Genomic DNA, 19,013 nt, shown 5'->3' on the forward strand with positions numbered 1-19,013 from the left:
CTGCATTGGGCTATGGGTGTGCCACTGTACTCCAGCTTGGGTGACAGAGCAAGACCTTGACTTTAAAAAAAAAAAAAAAAAAAAAAAAGAGAGAAAGAGGGAGAAAATACATAAAATGACACATGACACATTACACATGTTTGAAGGTAAAATAGGTGAGAATTTTACCAATAAAATACAGAAATCCATAGATTCAGGACAACCAAAAAGAAATCTACACACAACATAAAGAAACCAGAACACCAAATACTTTAAGAAGAAAAAAATCTTAGACGTAACCAGAGGGAAGAGAGATTACCTTTAAAGACACAGTGACTTGAAAACAGCAGACTTTTCAAGAGTAACAGTAGAAGTAAGAAAACAAAATCTTCAATGTGCTAAGAAAAAATAACTGTGAACCAGAATGGCCTTGTTCACACATAAATCTCCTACAAATAAACAGTAGAGGAAAAACTCACTCAAAAATGAGTAAATAAAAAGCTCAAGATCTTTTGAAAGATACCATAACAAAGGTTATACCCCCCAAAATTGCCACAATGCAAATAAAAAGTGTGACAAAACATTCTGCCATGAGTGAAAAAAAACACTGCTTATATTAAATAAAAGCACAAAATAGACCAAGACGAGAGAATTAAAAGATGAAAGGGAAAAAGGGGAGAAGGGGAGGAAAGGAGGGGAAGAGGAGAAGGTGAGGAGGGGAAGAGGGAAGAAGGGAGTGGGGAATAGAAAGCGGGGAGACAGATGAAATATTATCTGGCAGAGCTTAGGAAAGAAACAGAAGAAAAAATTAAAATGTCAAGAAATTAGGGCAAAGACAGAAGCAGCAAAAGCAATCAGAAGATGCTGTAAATAAATAAGCAATATGAATGGAAATACAGAATTGAAAAGGAGTCCACAGGAAATGACAGACAGGGAGAACAGGTGAACGAGATCCATCTATGCATAATTGGAAAATACATAAAAGAAAAAAAAATAATATGTGGTGGACACACCCTAAGGTGACTCCTTGTATAATCCTCTTTTCTTGAGTGCAGGTGGAAATTGTGCTCTGTTCTAACCAACAGAATCTGACAAAGGTGAAGGGCTTTCACATATGTAGTTAAAATCCCAAGCCAGTTAATCTAGTTAATCAAAAGAGATGATCCTGCTGGGTCTGACTTAATCAGGTCTTTAAAAAAAGAACTGGGGTGCTGCAAGATTTCAGATATACTCTCTCCCCTGCTGACCTTGAAGAAGCAAGCCACCATGAATACAACTGCAAGGAAATTCATTCTTTCGACAATCAGTTGAATTTGGAAGAAAACTCAGCCTCAGATGAGACCATGAGGCCAGCTGACAACTTCACTGCAGCCTTGTGAGATGGTGACCAGAGGATCCAGTAAAACTATGCACAGACTCCTGACACATAGAGACTTTGAGATAATAAATGGGTCTTGTTTTAAGCTGCTAAATAGGTCGTAGGGTAAATTTTTATACAACAATAGACAACATATAATGGAGCAAACAAAATATTTAAAGATGTAATTGAAGAAAACTCACCAGAAATAAAAGCATATTTCAATTTATAGACTGAAAAGAGATAGCAAAACTCAAGAAAGAAAGGAACAGAAGGTCAACATCAGCAGATGGCCTAGTAAAATTCCTGATCTTCAAAGATAAAGTAAGAATCATTTGGGAAGCTAAATAAAAAGATCAAGGGCATTTATTAGGGGCAAAAAATCAGGCTGTCCTCAGACTTTACTACAATAACACCAATGCCAGTAAAAGCCTATAGAATCCTTCTGGAAAGTAAAACATAAGCCAGAAATTATATATTATGCCAACCTATGGTTGAAGTAAAGAAAAAAAGCCAGATAATAGGTATGAAAATGTAAGAACTCAGGGAATATTATTCTCATCGGCCTCATCAGCCTTTGAAAAAATGCATAGAGGGTAATCTTCGGCTAAGTAAGAGGTGAATGGAAAAACTGGCAAGAGCCTTGAATATAAAATAAACATAAGGATTATGTTTATAGAACACAGTGCAAATGTTATTAACTCTGGCAGTGTAGAGATTGTAAAACTAACAAAAGGTGGTAAGAGTGAGGAAAAGAGTAATGGCATGCTCAAGAAAGCAAAAGGAAGGAAATAAAAATAAGACTGCCCAGCACTCTGGGAGGCCGAGGCGGGCGGATCACGAGGTCAGGAGATCGAGACCATCCTGGCCAACACGGTGAAACCCCGTCTCTACTAAAAAAAATACAAAAAACTAGCCGGGCGAGGTGGCGGGCGCCTGTAGTCCCAGCTATTCGGGAGGCTGAGGCAGGAGAATGGCGTAAACCCGGGAGGCGGAGCTTGCAGTGAGCTGAGATCCGGCCAATGCACTCCAGCCCGGGCGACAGAGCGAGACTCCGTCTCAAAAAAAAAAAAAAAAAAAAAAAGACTGGAAATTAAATTAGAAAACAGAAAAATGAGAGAATGAATAAGTATGTCTAAGGACTTGTTGTTTAGAGGAAAAAAAAGGTAAAGACAATGATCAGCTAACCGAATTAAGAAAAAAAGAGAAACAAATATACAAAATAAATAATAATAAAGAGAAATCTATAAATGCAGAAGAAGTTTTCAAAATAAAGAATAATCACCTCATTCAATCCTATATTGATAAGCTTGAAAATTTAGATGGGTAATTTCCTAGAAAAAATATATATATTTGTTTTTTCTTTTTCTTTCTTTCTTTTTTTTTTTTTGGAGGCAGTCTCGCTCCATCATCCAGGCTGGAGTACAGTGGTGCAATCTCAGCTCATTGCAACCTCTGCCTCCTGGGTTCAAGCAATTCTTGTGCCTCAGCCTCCAAAGTAGATGGGATTGAAAAATATATTTTTATCAAAACTTCAGATAAAAGAAAACACTAAACCTTGCCAACAATCATAGAAGAAACAGTTTTCAAACAATCATTCCCTCCCATTCTCCACCCTCAAAACAGGCCCAAATAGTTTCTAGAAGAATTCTTTCTAACCATAAAGGATAATCAAATAATCCTAATGCTACTCAATGTGTGCGAGAATATAGTAAAAGAAGGCATTTTTTCTTATGAAGTGATACAAATCTGATAATAAAACTGACAAAGGCAAGAGTCATATAGGACCCAGGATCCCTCTCTTTCTGGGCCTAACTTCTTGGCATGTAGCTTCCACCTTCAAAGTCATCTTACGGTTCCAAAATGCCTTCTGCAACTCCAGTTATCATGCTGTACAGGGGAAGAGTACAGAGGGTACTTGCCAGCTTCATCAGCTTTCCTAAAAGCCCTGCCCAGTGACTCCTATTTAAATTGCTTTGGCCCATGTGTGGACATGTGACCACTCCTAGCTACAAGGAAGGCTGGGCAATGTAAACCACATTATCACCCTGAATAAAATCAGGATTTTTTCAGGTAAAAATACAGGTGGCCCAGTTAAATTTAACTTTCAGATAAATAAGTAAACATACTTATACTACAAAAAATTATGCATTGTTCATCTAAAGTTCAAATTCACCTGGGAGTCTTGGTGTCCTGTTTTTTTTTTTTTTTTCTAAATCTGACAACATTACCCATGAGGCATCAAGCAACCATAACGCTGACTTTTATAGTCATCACTTCTTTGTCTTTTAAAATAGCTTTATCACCCAGTGTGCATCCCTAGACACGGTAGTTTAGTCTTGCCCACTAAAAAAACTCTGTATCTTTTAAATCTCTTTTAATCTAAAGTTTCCTCTTCCACCCCTTCTAGTTCCTTAAAACTAATATAATAAACTAGATGGCTTCAAAAGAATGAAGTCCAGGGACTACTTGTCCTACCAACATCAAGACTTATTTTAAAAATAGAGAAATTAAGATAGTGTGGGATTGGTGTTAGGATAGGAAAAGAACAGAGTACAGAAATACATCATAAATGTGTGAGCATGACATTCCACAGAGGGGAAATTATGTATCACTGGGATGAGAATCAACTATATTATGAATGGTGCTTGGACAACTGGATGTTATGGTAAATTGACTATAAAAAAGGCCAGCAACTGCTCCCCTCTCTGTATCCATGTTCCATTATCATGTAACTTTAATGCCTTTAACTCAGAGTCTGAGCCCAGTCACATAACTTGCTTTGGCTAATGAGATGTTAGCAAACACTGCACATAGAGGCTTGCACAATGAGGCTTATTCCCTTTTGCAACCTGCTGCCATCAAATGAAGAAGTCCAGCTAGTCTGCTGAGTGGTGAGAGCTTTGTGGCTCATTGGCAATATGCCTGCTACCCCAGTGGACAACCAGCTAACCTCCAGGGGCTGAGTGACTCAGCTCACTGGCAACTGACCACCAGACACACAGTGAGCCAAGTAGAGCCCAGCCTCATAGGAATATATGTTAAATAAATGGTGGTTCTTTTAACCCACTAAGTTTTGGGGTGGTTAATTACACAGCAAATCTAATTGACATATATTATATGGATTCCTACTTCTCAACATACAAAAATCAATTCCAGGTAGAGACTTAAATATAAAAAATTAAACTTCACACTTTTTGATATCCAAAAAAATCCTCATAACCTCAGGTTAGAAAAGTTTTCTTTAGCAAGTTACAAAAAAAAAAAATAAGGAAAAAGAATTGTCAAATGTGACTACAAAAAAACCCTTTATACCTCTACCATCACTATTAACAAAGTTAAAAGACAAATAATTAGCGTTCAGAATACATAAAGGGCATCTACAAATCAAAAAGCAAAAAATAATCAAATAAGGAAATGGGCAACAGATGTAAACAGGTAATTCACAGAAAAAGAAACACGCATGGCCAATATATATATACAAATATAACTTAACCTTATTAGTAGTCAGCGAAATGGAACTGAGAAGCCATTTCACATCTAAAAATGTTTAAAGCTCCACAATTGAGACTATGGAGAAAGGGTAGCTCTAATACACAGATCTTGGGAGTATAAATTGGTACAATACTTTGGAGATCAAATGATGATGACCTCCACCTTGATATATATGTAGAAACTCTCACACATGTGCACAACAAGGAAACATGCAAGAATTTCAGAGCACACTGTTTTTACACCAAAAAAACTAAAAATGACCCAAATATCCATCATCTAAAGAATGGATAATGTGGGAATTATAAACACCAAATTCAAGACAGTGGTTACCTCTGCAGGACAGGAAAAGAGGTGTAATGGGGAAAGGATACCCAGGGGCTTCATTATATTTGTGATGTATTTCTTAAGCCAGCGGCTGGGTACATGGGTGTATATTAATCTCTGATCCTATTCATGTGTCTGAAAGATGTCATACATGTTAAATGTATTTTTTTAAAGTGTAAACAATAAATCACAGCTAAGCTCCAAAGAAGAACTCAAAGGTTATGATGCAAAAAGAAGTTTAAGGGCTTAAGTTCATCATGAAGATGTCCCCATTTCAACCCCCAAACCCTGGGAATCACTCAGAGATTCTTCCCTAGAGATAAGTCTTTGTTTTGCTGACATGGAGAATAGATTAAGCTCAAAACAAAGCAATAAAGTACAAATTAAAAAGTTAAAGGAAAGGGCTGTAATGAATGCTAATGGCAGAGGAAGCAAGTGAAAACAAAATATTTCAACACTAGTACCATATTTCATGGGTGATAGCTGCCCCGCTACCCTGTGGGACACTCCCCCGAGTGTGGAGTTCCATCATACGGAGAAATATTATGATTTCTTTTCTTTTCTTTTTTTTTTTTTTTTTTTGAGACGGAGTCTCGCTCTGTCACCAGGCTGGAGTGCAGTAGCGCAATCTCGGCTCACTGCAACCTCCGACTCCTGGGTTCAAGCGATTCTCCTGCCTCAGCTTCCCCAGTAGCTAGGATTACAGGCGCGCATCACCATACCCAGCTAATCTTTGTATTTTTAGTAGAAACAGGGTTTCACCATGTTGGCCAGGATGGTGTCAATCTCCTGAACTCATGATCTGCCCACCTCGGCCTCCCAAAGTGTTGAGATTACAGGCGTGAGCCACCACGCTGGCCTATATTATGATTTCTAAGCTATTTGAGATAAATCTCTTACACCCTCATAGCACAACATACAGTTGTCACTATTTTCTGGTGCATTTTACACAAGTAAACGTCCTCATCAGTGATGTAATGACTGCTGCTGTCAAACTATCTCAAATGCTCTTTAAAAAAAAACCAAACTCATAATGGATGAATACAAAGCTAAAACAAGGGAACAACATTCCTTCTGTTTTCTTCTCACGGCACTCCCTGCTTCAGTCCTGGGTCTCCCTGGCATTAAAATGTAGAGTAAAGACACAGGGCTTGCCAGCTCAAGCCAAAGGCAGGAATCCAAGCTTTCTCTAGGTCACAGAGTACCTGGGGAAAACTCTCAGTGTCTGTCAACCGACATCAGGCACTGGGAGTTTCATTATCAAGCTTTTTTATTAGTGAGTTATTATTGATATCAATCCTCAGCTCAATAATAAAGTTGCTTTTCACTGGGTTTGTTTCAAGCCTATTGCTGAGCTTTGGTACTTTGAAGTCCACAAATTTAATAAGAAGCAAAGAAAATCAATTTAACCCACTTTATTCAAAGAACCTTTTCATTACATTATTTTACTTCCTATGTTGACATATTTCCTACAGCACATTTCCTGCTGTACAGTTTTCGCATTGCTATAAAAAATAGTGTTCTATATAGATTCCTTTTTTTGTTGTTTCTGCCTTTTTTGTTTTTGAGATATTCAGTTTCAGTTTCATCATCTTTATGTCAGGCAATTTCATTTTAGGCTTCTATAATGTATCACAAATGACCTTGATTCATTTCCTCATTTGATAAGTAAACATTTCACATTTTGATAACACGTTTGTGAGAATATTTAATCACAAGTTCAGCTAGTGTTATGCCTTAAAATAATCACAAGGATTTTTAGTGTCCTTGTTAGTGTATTGAAATTAAAATGCACTATCCCAATTTGGGGGCTTTAAGAGTTACTGCCTGTAGAAGCTGCAGTCTTTAGAGAATTAATTTTCTCCAGGCACTATATTTGCAACTCTTACTAAATTACCTGGTTGCCTGGATATCTCCTTGGCCCAGATAGAAGAAAACCAACAATTTGCTCTTTTTCATAATCTTAAATCCAGAACCCACAAATAGAGTAATTGGTATGCAGATTCTTTGATGACTAGCTCTGCTCTTTGGAGAGCGTGTTATGAATATTTTAGCCTTTTCTTTTAAACAGGTTAGCTTTATTCCTCCTTTGACTTCCTCCCACCAATCAGTAAATAAGCAAAAGCAAATAAAATTTCAGTAAAATATCCAACAAATAAAGTGTTATACCTATTGCCAATGAAAGTAATAAAGAATGTGGATAGTGTTTACAGAGAATGCACAAAGGGCCTCTGAGAAATTACAGAAGAATCCTGGGATTCTGTCAGGGGTATCCAATCTTTTGGATTCCCTGGGCCATACTGGAAGAAGAATAATCGTCTTGGGCCACACATAAAATACACTAACACGAATGATAGCTGATGAGCTAAAAAAAAAAAAAAAAAAAGGGTCGTTGCATACATCTCATAATGTTTTAAGACAGTTTATGAATTTGTGTTGGGCCGCATTCAAAGCCGTCCTGGGCCAAGGGTTGGACAAGCTGGCTGTAATTACAACTGGATTGCAAAGGAGTTGCTCCTTGGCCCCGTTAATTCAGGGAGCCAGAACTCAAATCACTTCCTTCTGCTGAATCATCAAGCCCAAGTTAACAATTGAACACTGCATTCTGAACTGAAAGGTGTAAAGGTGAAAGCAAGTTTAAACAATCCCAATGATTTTTCTTTGTTAAATGGCAGAATCCAGCCAGTTGAGTATTTATCCTTTTGCAAAACCAGTTAACTGAATTCCAGGTGCAGGGGCCTTTGAAAACAGTATGCTGAGAATAGATAGGGCTCAAGGACAGTATCTCCAACTGAACTTTTAATGAACTCCCGTAGGCGCCAAGAAGGCGGGTAGAGAAGAAAGAATATAGAAACAAGGTACTGAGTAGAAGGTTACATGTGGGAAAAGAAAATTTGTTTTGCATTGCATTCTTTCTGCTGACGTGAGGTTTATGGAGTATAAATAAAGTGAGGCGGAGGCTCTGAGTGCGGCCGCCATGTTCTCTGTGTGTCTTTGTCTTTGTGTGTGTTCTTTCATTCTCCACCACCCCCGGTGCGGCCCCCAACAAGTGGCGCAGCGAGCAGGGTCAGTACGGGTGAGTAGGGGAGAACAAGAAGGGGAACCCCCTAGGAGCGGGTAAGGCTCAGATATTGTTAAGGGGAACCTTCTTAAGCTTTCATTATGGGAATTCCATCTCTCTGGCCTCAGAATATTTATGGCTGTTTCAAGGACTGTTGCTGTCTATGGGAGTAGAAGTGAAAGAAAAAGACTTTGAAGTGATTGTTTGCCCATGTTGAACAACATTGTTACTGGTTTCAGTATCAGACTAAAGTGCAGCTGAATCGCAGAGAATGGTTACAGGTAGTAAAAACTCTGCTTAGAGCTCTCCAGGTAGGGGATATTATGCCTCTAAAATTGTGGACCTTGTGTAACTCTATCACTCAGACATTAGAGTTACTTAAGACTGATTCGGAGTGTGGTAATGTAGCCATAGGAGGAAAGGTATCTGAGGATTTGGAAAAATAAAATAAAATAAAATAAATCTGAAATGGAGCCCATTTGTGCCAGGGTAGCAAAAGGGGGAGAAGAGAAAAAGCCAGCTCTTCCTTCTTCTAAGGGAAATTCTGACATGCAGTGTATTATGGAAATGCTTCAACAAATATTACAGATATATTCTTCTAATTCACCTTTGCGAGCTTTCCCTGTTTCTTTTCCTTCTGCCCTGTTAAAAGACGATTTTCCAGAGCCTCCAATCCCCCGGCTTCCGTATCTTTGCCTTTGTTTGGCAAAGTTGAAGCCCTGTTCACATCAGACATACTTTAAATTTATACTAAACACCTGTTTAATATGTTAAAACCAGTGTATATGTATATCTTGTTTGTTAAAATATTATGAGTATTTCAATAGTCAATAAACACATTAATATTAACTATTAATATTAATATAGTATTAATAACCCCAGCTAGGAAATTGTTATGTTATAGGGGTGCATAGGTTCCACCAATTTACACTCCAAACAGAAGTTGAGTATTCGAGTTGCTTAACACATTAACTACCTCTTGATATTTTCTGTGTTTTTAAATTTTTTTTTTTTTTTTTTGAGACGGAGTCTTGCTCTGTCGCCCGGGCTGGAGTGCAGTGGCCGGATCTCAGCTCACTGCAAGCTCCGCCTCCCGGGTTTACGCCATTCTCCTGCCTCAGCCTCCCAAGTAACTGGGACTACAGGCGCCCGCCATCTCGCCCGGCTAGTTTTTGTATTTTTTAGTAGAGACGGGGTTTCACCGTGTTCGCCAGGATGGTCTCGATCTTCTGACCTCGTGATCCACCCGTCTCGGCCTCCCAAAGTGCTGGGATTACAGGCTTGAGCCACCGCGCCCGGCCTGTGTTTTTAAATTTTAACCATTGTATTGTGTATGTAATGATTCTCAATTTGGTATTAATATACATATTTCCTAGTGAGTAATGATGTTAGACATATAGGTTTATTGTCATTTCTTTGTTCTGCTACTTTTGGTTGGGTTATTTGCCTTTTCTTATTAATATGTTGAGATTCTTTATATTTGGGGATATGAGTATTATTATATATTATATATACTTTTAATTTAAAAAAAAAAATTTAAGGAGCTGGATCTGTTTCCAATTATTTGTGCTTCTTTTGCTCCTAATGCTTAGTTTTCAAATGGTGGCAATAATGTCCAATTTAATGCCTTACAAATTAAATTTTTAAAAAGAAATGAAAGCTGCCATTTCTAACTATGGATCTCAATCTCCTTTTATCCTTGGTCTTCTTGATGTTTTTTCATCAGAAAATTTGATGATTCCTATAGACTGGAAGACTTTCGGGAAGGCTTTTCTTGATCGTTCTCAGTGGTTACAATTGCACAGCTGGTAAATGAACAAGGCACATGTATAGGCTAGGAAAAATATTATGTGTGATCCCCCTGGACCCACTGAGGAACAACTCACAGGCACGGGCCAATATGCTACTCTTAATGCTCAGGCTGGTTTAGATGATGTTGCCTTTACTCAAATCAAGACTTTGTTTTTAAGGGCCTAAAATAAGGTAGAGATAACAGGAAAATCTTCCCTTTCCTCTGTGAAGATTTTATAGGGCACAAATGAACAATATTCAGATTTTGTAGCCCGTCTTCAGGATGCTGTCTTCAAAATTGTGGGTGTTGGCCTTGCTTCAAAAATTTTGTTATAAACATTGTCTTTTTAAAATGCTTATGCTGACTGTTAAAAATTGTTAAAATCGTTAAAGGCCAATGGGGCCAATTTAGAGAAATATATTAAAACTTATGTTAGTGTTGGAGGGGCTATTTATGATGCTCAATTATTTGCTGGAGCTTTGTCTAAAGCCTTAAAAGGAAATAACAAACAAGGTGTTTGTTTGCAGTGTGGTAAACCTAGACATTTCAAAAAAAAAAAAAAGAATGTCATAAAAATTGAACACTTTTATCCCTCAAGGCAGAAAGCTGCCTTCAGAGGTGTACAAATGTTGTGGTAAAGGTCGACATTGGACAAATAAATGTCATTTCAAAACTGATAAAAGTGGAAATTTACTGTCTCCTCTCCTGGGAAATGGGAGCCGGGGCCCACAGGCTTGGGGCCCCAACAATTTATGTCACCAGGTCTGAAAGTGTAGTTGGTTTATCAGTCTTTACAAATGAGAAATATAAGAAAGGAAAAGAATGCACAAACTAACTAGGTTTCTTGTAATAAATGACTAAACTAGTCAAAGGACCAAAAAATACAAGATCAGCATGACTCTGAAGGATGTGAGATTATGGTTCTGCACTTGTTACATTAAAGAGCTAAAATTAATAGATGTAATATTAACAATAATAACAGTAATAATAGCCATAGTATACTGAGTACTTACTATGTGTCTACTACTGTGAAAAAATCTTCACTTGCATTTAGTTCTTCCAACATCCCTTTAAGACTGACAAATTTTATAATTATTACCATTTTGTAGACAGGAAAACAGAGTTAAGACAGTTTTATAAATGTATCCAAGGTCATATAGCTATTATATTTTGAAAATATGACTTTCTGTCCCCAGAGCTTACATGCTTAACCCTTTCCTCTAGACTGCTCTATAAAGTACAAAAATGGTAGTCACCCTCCTTGGAATAATCGGAGGAAAGAAAAATCAATAACTAAGTAAAAGTTGTATCTCAGCACCAGATCCAATCCCAATTTCAAGTATCCATTTAGCCTTGGATAGCATCACTGTGTTTTGAAAACCAAAATCCGTTGAGTATTTTGTGGTCCACCATCTTTTACAAAGCAGATACTCTATTGAATAGTAAGCTACGAACTGAATTTCTGTACCTGTAATCACCTTATTTGTTTACAAATATTTGTTATTGACTAAATCTGCATACAATACCCAGTGAGCAATGGCCTACAACATTAAGGAATAAATTCAAGTCCTCCTTAAGGATCCCACACCTTACCCCAGTTTCTCAGTTTTATGTGGCAACTAAGCAGAGCGCCGCTGCTGACTTAGTTATTACTCAGCCTTATACTTTGTCTCCTAATAGAGGAGTATATAAATTAGCTATTAGAGAGTGTGGCCCTTTGCCAAAAGGACATGATGTTACTAATAAAAGTCTTATTATGGTTCAAGTCTCACAATTTATATGCCTAGAGGCAGGGGAATATATTCTCAATAGGGAGGATTTGGTAGCACAGAAAAAACTGTTTTTTGGGAAACTTTAGTTTCTAATCAAAAGCCCTTGTGTTCATTGTATATTAATAGAATAGTTTTTAAAGGGTTAATTGATATGGGGGTGAATATGTCTATTATTTGTTTAAATTAGAGGCCTATACAATAGGAAAAAAGACAAGTTGCAGTTATACTCACTGGCTTGGGTGCTGCTTCTGTGGTTTATCAAGACGTAGAACCTTTAACCTGTGTCGGTCCTAAAGGTCAACAAGGTCAAGTGTTTTTTTTTTTATTTTTATATTGTTCCTATCAATATTAATTTTTGGGAACAAGATCTTTCACAACAATTTGCTGCTTTTTTAAACATTCCTCATATTTCCTCAGCTGCCAAAAATAAGATGTTCAAAATGGGCTACAATCCTTTAAACTCATAGCCACCACTCCTATTTATGTGAAACAGTGACCATTATTTAAAGAAATACTTAGGACTCTAAAAGAGTAAGTCAAAAAACAAATGGCCGAGAGGAATATAAAGCCACGTATTTCTGCATGGAATTCCCGTCTTTGTCTTGTCTTAAAACTATAAATGTTTACATTAAACCTAGGGAAAGTTTACAGCCTGGTCTTCCTAATCCTGCCCTTATCCCACAAAGTTAAAAATTAATGGTCATAGATCTCAAAAATTGTTTTTTCTCTATTCAGTTACAACATCTTTTTTCTATTCTAGAAGGAGACAGTCACTTGGACAGCTCACGTCATTTAACTCCTTTGGCTTTACAGGAACTCCAGCTTGTGGAAGAGCAACTTCAAAAGGCTCATTTACATTATATCCTTCCCGATGTTCCCCTTTCCCTTTGTTTATTTCATACTTTACATTCTCCTACAGGAATGATTCATCAGACCAATCAGCCGCTAAAATGGATCTTTTTGTCCAATAAAACATCGAAACACTTGGCTACTTATATCGATCGTTTAGCTGAACTGATCATCAAAGGACGGTATCACTGTCGACAACTTTGGGGAGGAGATCCTTCCTTAATTATCTCTCAATTCACTCATAGTCAGATCACTTATCTTCTTGCAACTTCTGATTCTTGGCAAGAAGCTTCATCAATCTTGAGTTACAGTTTATCCTTATCCCTCGGTGCAACAGGGAGAACTGTTTGTTGTTCTGATGATCTTACTTGATTTCCCTACTACTGGTTGTAACATTGTTAGTGATTCTCAATACACCGTTTATGTTACTTCTTATATTTCTCAGGCCACTTTACCTCTTTGTGCTACTTCTTCTCTTCAGAAATTCTTTTCTTTGTTATCCTTTACTTTGAGCCAACGTCGAGCTCCTTTATTCATCACTCATCTTCGTTCTCATTCTCAACTGCCTGGACCATTAGTTCATGGAAATACTCAGATTGATTCACTTCTAATTGGCCACTTGCAGGCTGCAGAACAAGAACATGCTCTACATCACACTAACAGTTCTGGCCTTCAACGACGGTTTCATTTAACTCGTAAATAAGCTCGTTCTCTCATTCGAGCTTGTCCTTTCTGTGCTCCTTTGAGCATTCCATCCTTCCATCCTGGAGTTAACCTGAGAGGTACTCAAGTTAATCAAATTTGACAAATGGATGTTATACATATTCCTTCTTTTGGACGATTAAAGTATGTTCATCATACCATTGATACTTTTTCTCATTTTCAATGGGCCACTCCGTTGCCATCTGAGAAAGCTGATTCTGTTATTACACATCTCTTAGCTTGTTTTGCCATTATGGGCATTCCTTTTATACTTAAAACTGATAATGCCCCTGCCTATGTCTCTCATAAATTACAAGTTTTCTTACAGCAATACAATATTCAACATATCACCGGGATCCCGGGCAACAGTCAAGGTCAAGCCATCATTGAGCGCGCAAATTTAACTTTAAAAACTCAACTATTAAAAAAAAAAGGGGGAAATGAGCCCCCCCCAAAAAAACCCAGATTTTTTTGAAGGTTAACCTTTCTACCTTAATTTTTTTGATTTTGAAGGTTCTTTTTACCTTAATTATTTTTTGAATCAATGGAGACAATTGCAAGACTCTGCTGTCGTAACCCATCTTTCCTCAACTCCCTCGGTGATAGTCCCTGCTGACAGTTTAAAGGTTTGGTATCCTAATGAAGAAGGTAAGTATGTTCAAGGGCAAGTTCTAAAACAGGGACGGGGCTATGCTCTTGTCCTTACAGGGAGTGGACCTGAGTGGTTTCCTACAAGATGATTGAAACCCTGTTGAAAAGAAAACTGGATTCAGCATGCATTTCTTCCTTTGTTAGATGTGCCTCGGCGGGGGACTTATTTCTCTTAGTGAGGCTTTGTATGAATATTGGACTTATATTCCCTTTCCACCCTTGTATCAGGGAGTCGCCTGGGAGGAGGCGGAAATTAAGGTTTTCACCAATAACATTACTTGGATGCCATCCCCCTATATGGACAAGGATGACATAGAACGGGAAACAGGAATTATAATCAGCACATACCAATTTGGAGTGGAAGCACTTCCAATATGTATGGGAAATAGTCCTCATTGTCTCCGAAAATCGCATGAAGCTTGGGCTGTTCGTTATAATCATAGTCATGTGGCTGCTAATACTGTTATTATTGTAACTAGAAGTTTTTAATATAATCATACTGTATATAGTAATGAAACTATTCCTAGTTCTTTACTTTTTTGTCCTATTCTAGAGGTTTCTCCTAATATTGAGGTGCTGGAGTGACAACAATGTCGGGGAACTAAACCCCGGATTTTATTAGAATACAATGGGATGCAAATAACTGATTGAAGTGTGCACGGTGATTTTCAAATAAAATTTAGTCACGTACCTTTGAAATGGCACCGGGTAAATAAAAGTATTGCTGCTAACAGTAATGAAACCTTGGTATGGCGTGAAGGAGGCCTGAAGTACAGAGTTATTTTTAGAAGTTGTTAGTTGCAGGCGATGCCATTAGCACTTTTGTGGGGAATATGCCCCTTAATCTTTCTAACCCGAATAACTCCTTTCATATTCAGTTATATCGAAATACCTCCTGATATATTATTGCTTGTGTCTGTAAGCCCTACCTATTATTAGCAGGGAATTTGACATGGGATAATGATACGGGGATTGTTAATTGTACAGATACGTGTACATTTTTGTCCTGCCTCAATCATTCCTGGTGGCACAACTTTACTGAGGATATTTATATCCTCAGGGCTCGTAAGGAAATTTGGCTACCTGTTAACCTTACGCGATCATGGGGGGCATCACCTCTTGAGACTTATATTTGGACTTCTCTCCAGCGAACCCTCCGTGCCCTTGGACTTATAATTGCCTTGGTGATGAGCCTTGTCACCATCGTCTCCACTGCAGCCATAGCAGGACTCGCTCTTCGTCAAAGCATACAAAATGCTGAATTTATGCAGCAATGGCACGAGCAATCTCACCGGTTATGGCTTCAACAGCGAAACATTGATTCTCAACTTGCTGAAAGATTGGACAACATGGAACAAGCGTTGACATGGCTTGGAGATCAGCTCACTGTACTCAGTACTCGGGTAACATTACAATGTGATTGGAATTCCACTCAATTTTGTGTAATGCCTGTGCCTTTTAACATCTCTCAAAATTGGACTGTAATCCGAAAATTATTAGTAGGCCATAAAAATATTAGTTTGGACATCCAAGAGCTCACTCAGAACATTTCCGAAGCATTTCGACAACAATTACATGTGTTGTCCGGAACTGTAACCCTTCAGGAGCTGGGTCAGCGCCTTGCTGCCTTTAACTCATGGACCCAGATGAAGACATGGATTTCTACAATCTCTGGAAGTATATTGCTTTGGGCACTTGGTTTGGATCTACTTCTTTTGGTGATTCGATGCTCCCTCCGTCACCACCAAAAACAAAAGAAAACACAGGAACAAATATGGGCTACCTTTTTAGGATTGAGGCAAAACAAAAAAAAAGGGGGGGGAAATGCAGGGGCCTTTGAAAACAGTATGCTGAGAATAGATAGGGCTCAAGGACAGTATCTCCAACTGAACTTTTAATGAACTCCCGTAGGCGCCAAGAAGGCGGGTAGAGAAGAAAGAATATAGAAACAAGGTACTGAGTAGAAGGTTACATGTGGGAAAAGAAAGTTTGTTTTGCATTGCATTCTTTCTGCTGACATGAGGTTTATGGAGTATAAATAAAGTGAGGCGGAGGCTCTGAGTGCGGCCGCCATGTTCTCTGTGTGTCTTTGTCTTTGTGTGTGTTCTTTCATTCTCCACCACCCCCGGTGCGGCCCCCAACACCAGGTATTTGTTCCAATTCAGAGTTGTTTTCATTGCACTTCATACTGAGTGGTTCTGTCAGTGTTTCTTCTGACACAGAAGTAGGGCCGGTGAACTGACTATCTGCCATCGATACAGCTTGTTCTGCCAATGTCAAATCAGCCTTGAATCTGTCAATCCAAATTAATCAACAGTATTACTTTGGTGACAGGCAATTATATGTTTAATTAGTAAGTCATGCTTCTGGCACGAATATAGAGCTAGGGTTCTTAACTCTGGGCTGCAAAGCAAAATCAGGTAGCAGCTTTTTAAAAATACAGGTGCCTAACTTGTCCTAAGATGCTGATTCAGGAGATCTGGGGTAGGGCCCAAGTAACTATTTGGAAAAAGCTTTCCAAGTGACTCTGATGCAACAGGGGCAGAGACTGTCACAGAAGGTACTGATATAAATAATACATGATGGAAGGGGGTGGGGTCCGTACTTCTCCAACAAGGACAGGAGGCATTGTGTCAAGGACTATTCAAAGTGCAAAGATGATTTCACATCTTTCTTCTTTTTTCTTTTTGAGATAGGATCTCGCTCTGTCACTCAGGCTGGAGTGCAGTGGTGCAATCTTGGTTTACTGCAACCTCTACCTCCCTGGCTCAAGTGATCCTCCCACCTCAGCCTCCTGAAGAGCTGGGATTACAGGCATGTGCCACCACACCCGGATAATTTTTGTATTTTAGTAGAGATGGGGTTTCACCATGTTGGCCAGGCTGGTCTCGAACTCCTGATCTCAAATGATCTGCCCAGCTTGGCCTCTCAAAGTGCTGGGATTACAGGCATGAGCTATTGTGCCCAGCCCATTTCACATCTTTCTGGAATGTCAATTTTACTTGACAGGTAAGCAGTTTAAAACGTCATTTTTATTTTGGGTAGTGATTTCATAGGTATGTATAGATATATATATAAAACTGTCAAAACTCATCTGACTAACATTTAAGATCTGGGCATTGAATTTTATCCTTATTATAACTTAAAAAATGTCATTTTAAAGTTAAAATATGGATACATTCTAGATAGAGTGCAAAATCTGCATTTTCTTTTTAGATATACTTTGAGACTTGAAAGAAGTCACCCTCTTAGATGGGTCCCTGATATAGTTTGGTTGTGTCCCCACTCAAATCTCATCTTGAATTATAGCTCCCATAATCCCCACATATGAGTGGTACCTGGTGGGAGGTAACTGAATCATGGGGGACTGTTTTTCCCATGCTGTTCTTGTGATCAAGTTGTGATGGTTTTATAAATGGGAATTTCCCTGCACACACCCTTGCCTGTTGCCATGTAAGACGTGCCTTTGCTCCTTCATTTTCCACCATGATTGTGACGTCTCTCCAGCCATGTGGAACTGTGAATCTATTAAACCTCTTTTTCTTTATAAATTACCCAGTTTGGGATATTTCTTCATAGCAGTATGAAAATGGACTAACACAGAAAATTGGTAATGCAGAGAGTGGGGCACTGCTGTAAAGACAGCCGAAACTGTGGAAACAACTTTGGAACTGGGTAACTGGCAGAGGTTGGAACAGATTGGAGGGCTCAGAAGACAGGAAAATGTGGGAAAGTCTGGAACTTCCTAGAGACTTGGAGAGCTCAGAAGACAGGAAAATGTGGGAAAGTTTGGAACCTCCTAGAGACTTATTGAATGGCTTTGACCAAAATGCTGATAGTGATATGGACAATAAAATTCAGGCTGAGGTGGTTTCTGATGGAGATGAGGAACTTATTCAGAATTGGAGTAAAGGTTACTCTTGCTATGCAAAGAGACTAGTGGCATTTTGCCCCTGCCCTAGAGATCTGTGGAACTTTGAACTTGAGAGAGATGATTTAGGGTGTCTGGCAGAAGAAATTTCTAAATGGCAAAGTGTTCCAGAGGAAGCAGAGCATACAAATTTGAAAAATTTGCAGACTAATGATGCAGTAGAAAATAAAAACCCATTTTCTAGGGAGAAATTCAAGCTGGCAGCAGAAATTTGCATAAGTAATAAGGAGCCAACTATTAATCACCAAGACAATGGGGAAAATGTCTCCAAGGCATGTCAGAGACCTTCACAGCAGGCCCTCCCATCACAGGCCCAGAAACCTAGAAGGAAAAATGGTTTCATGGGTCAGGTCCAGGGTCCCCCTGCTGTGTGTAGCCTAGGAACTTGGTGTCCTGCATCCCAGCCATGCCAGCCATGGCTAAAAGGGGTCAATGTACAGCTCAGGCCTGGCTTCAGAGGGTGCAAACCTGAAGCCTTGGCAGCTTCCACATGGTGTTGAGCCTGCAGGTGCACAGAAGTCAAAAATTGAGGTTTGGGAACCTCTGCCTAGATTTCAGAGGATGTATGGAAATGCTTGGATGTCCAGGTAGAAGCTTGCTGCAGGGGTAGAGACCTCATAGAGAATCTCTGCTAGGGCAGTGTGGGAGGGAAATGTGGGGTGGGAGCCCCCATACAGAGTCCCTACTGCTGCACTGCCTAGTGGAACTGTGAGAAGGGGGCCACCATACTCCAGACCCCAGAATGGTAGATCCACTGACTGCTTGCATCATGTGCCTAGAGGTGCAGGCACTCAATATCAGCTTTTGAAAGCAGCTGCGAGCGGGAGTTGTAGCCTGTAAAGCCACAGGGGCAGAGCTGCCCAAGGCCGTGGGAGCCCAGCTCTTGCATCAGCATGATCTGGATGTGAGACACGAGGTCAAAGGAGATCATCATAGAGCTTTAATATTTGACTGCCCTGCTAGATTTTGGACTTGCATGGGGCCTTTAGCCCCTTTGTTTGGCCAATTTCTCCCATTTGGAACAGGTATATTTACCCCACACCTGTACCCCATTGTATCTAGGAAGTAACTACCTTGCTTTTGATTTTATAGGCTCATAG

At 39.1% G+C, this 19,013-nt stretch overlaps 1 protein-coding gene and 1 long non-coding RNA gene across 2 annotated transcripts in view; one reads left to right on the plus strand and one right to left on the minus strand.

Annotated features, from left to right (window-relative positions):
* The window catches only part of LOC105490406 (biotinidase), a 54,498-nt gene that overhangs the window by 33,873 nt on the left and 1,612 nt on the right, over window positions 1–19,013 (minus strand). The window lies entirely within an intron of this gene.
* Window positions 7,821–16,066, plus strand: LOC139361868 (uncharacterized). The gene is made up of 2 exons (XR_011619674.1): window positions 7,821–8,231; window positions 12,541–16,066. It is a non-coding gene; the product is annotated as an uncharacterized lncRNA (long non-coding RNA).

The sequence above is a fragment of the Macaca nemestrina genome, chromosome 2, assembly GCF_043159975.1.
Source record: "Macaca nemestrina isolate mMacNem1 chromosome 2, mMacNem.hap1, whole genome shotgun sequence".
In the NCBI taxonomy this organism is placed as follows: Eukaryota; Metazoa; Chordata; class Mammalia; order Primates; family Cercopithecidae; genus Macaca; species Macaca nemestrina.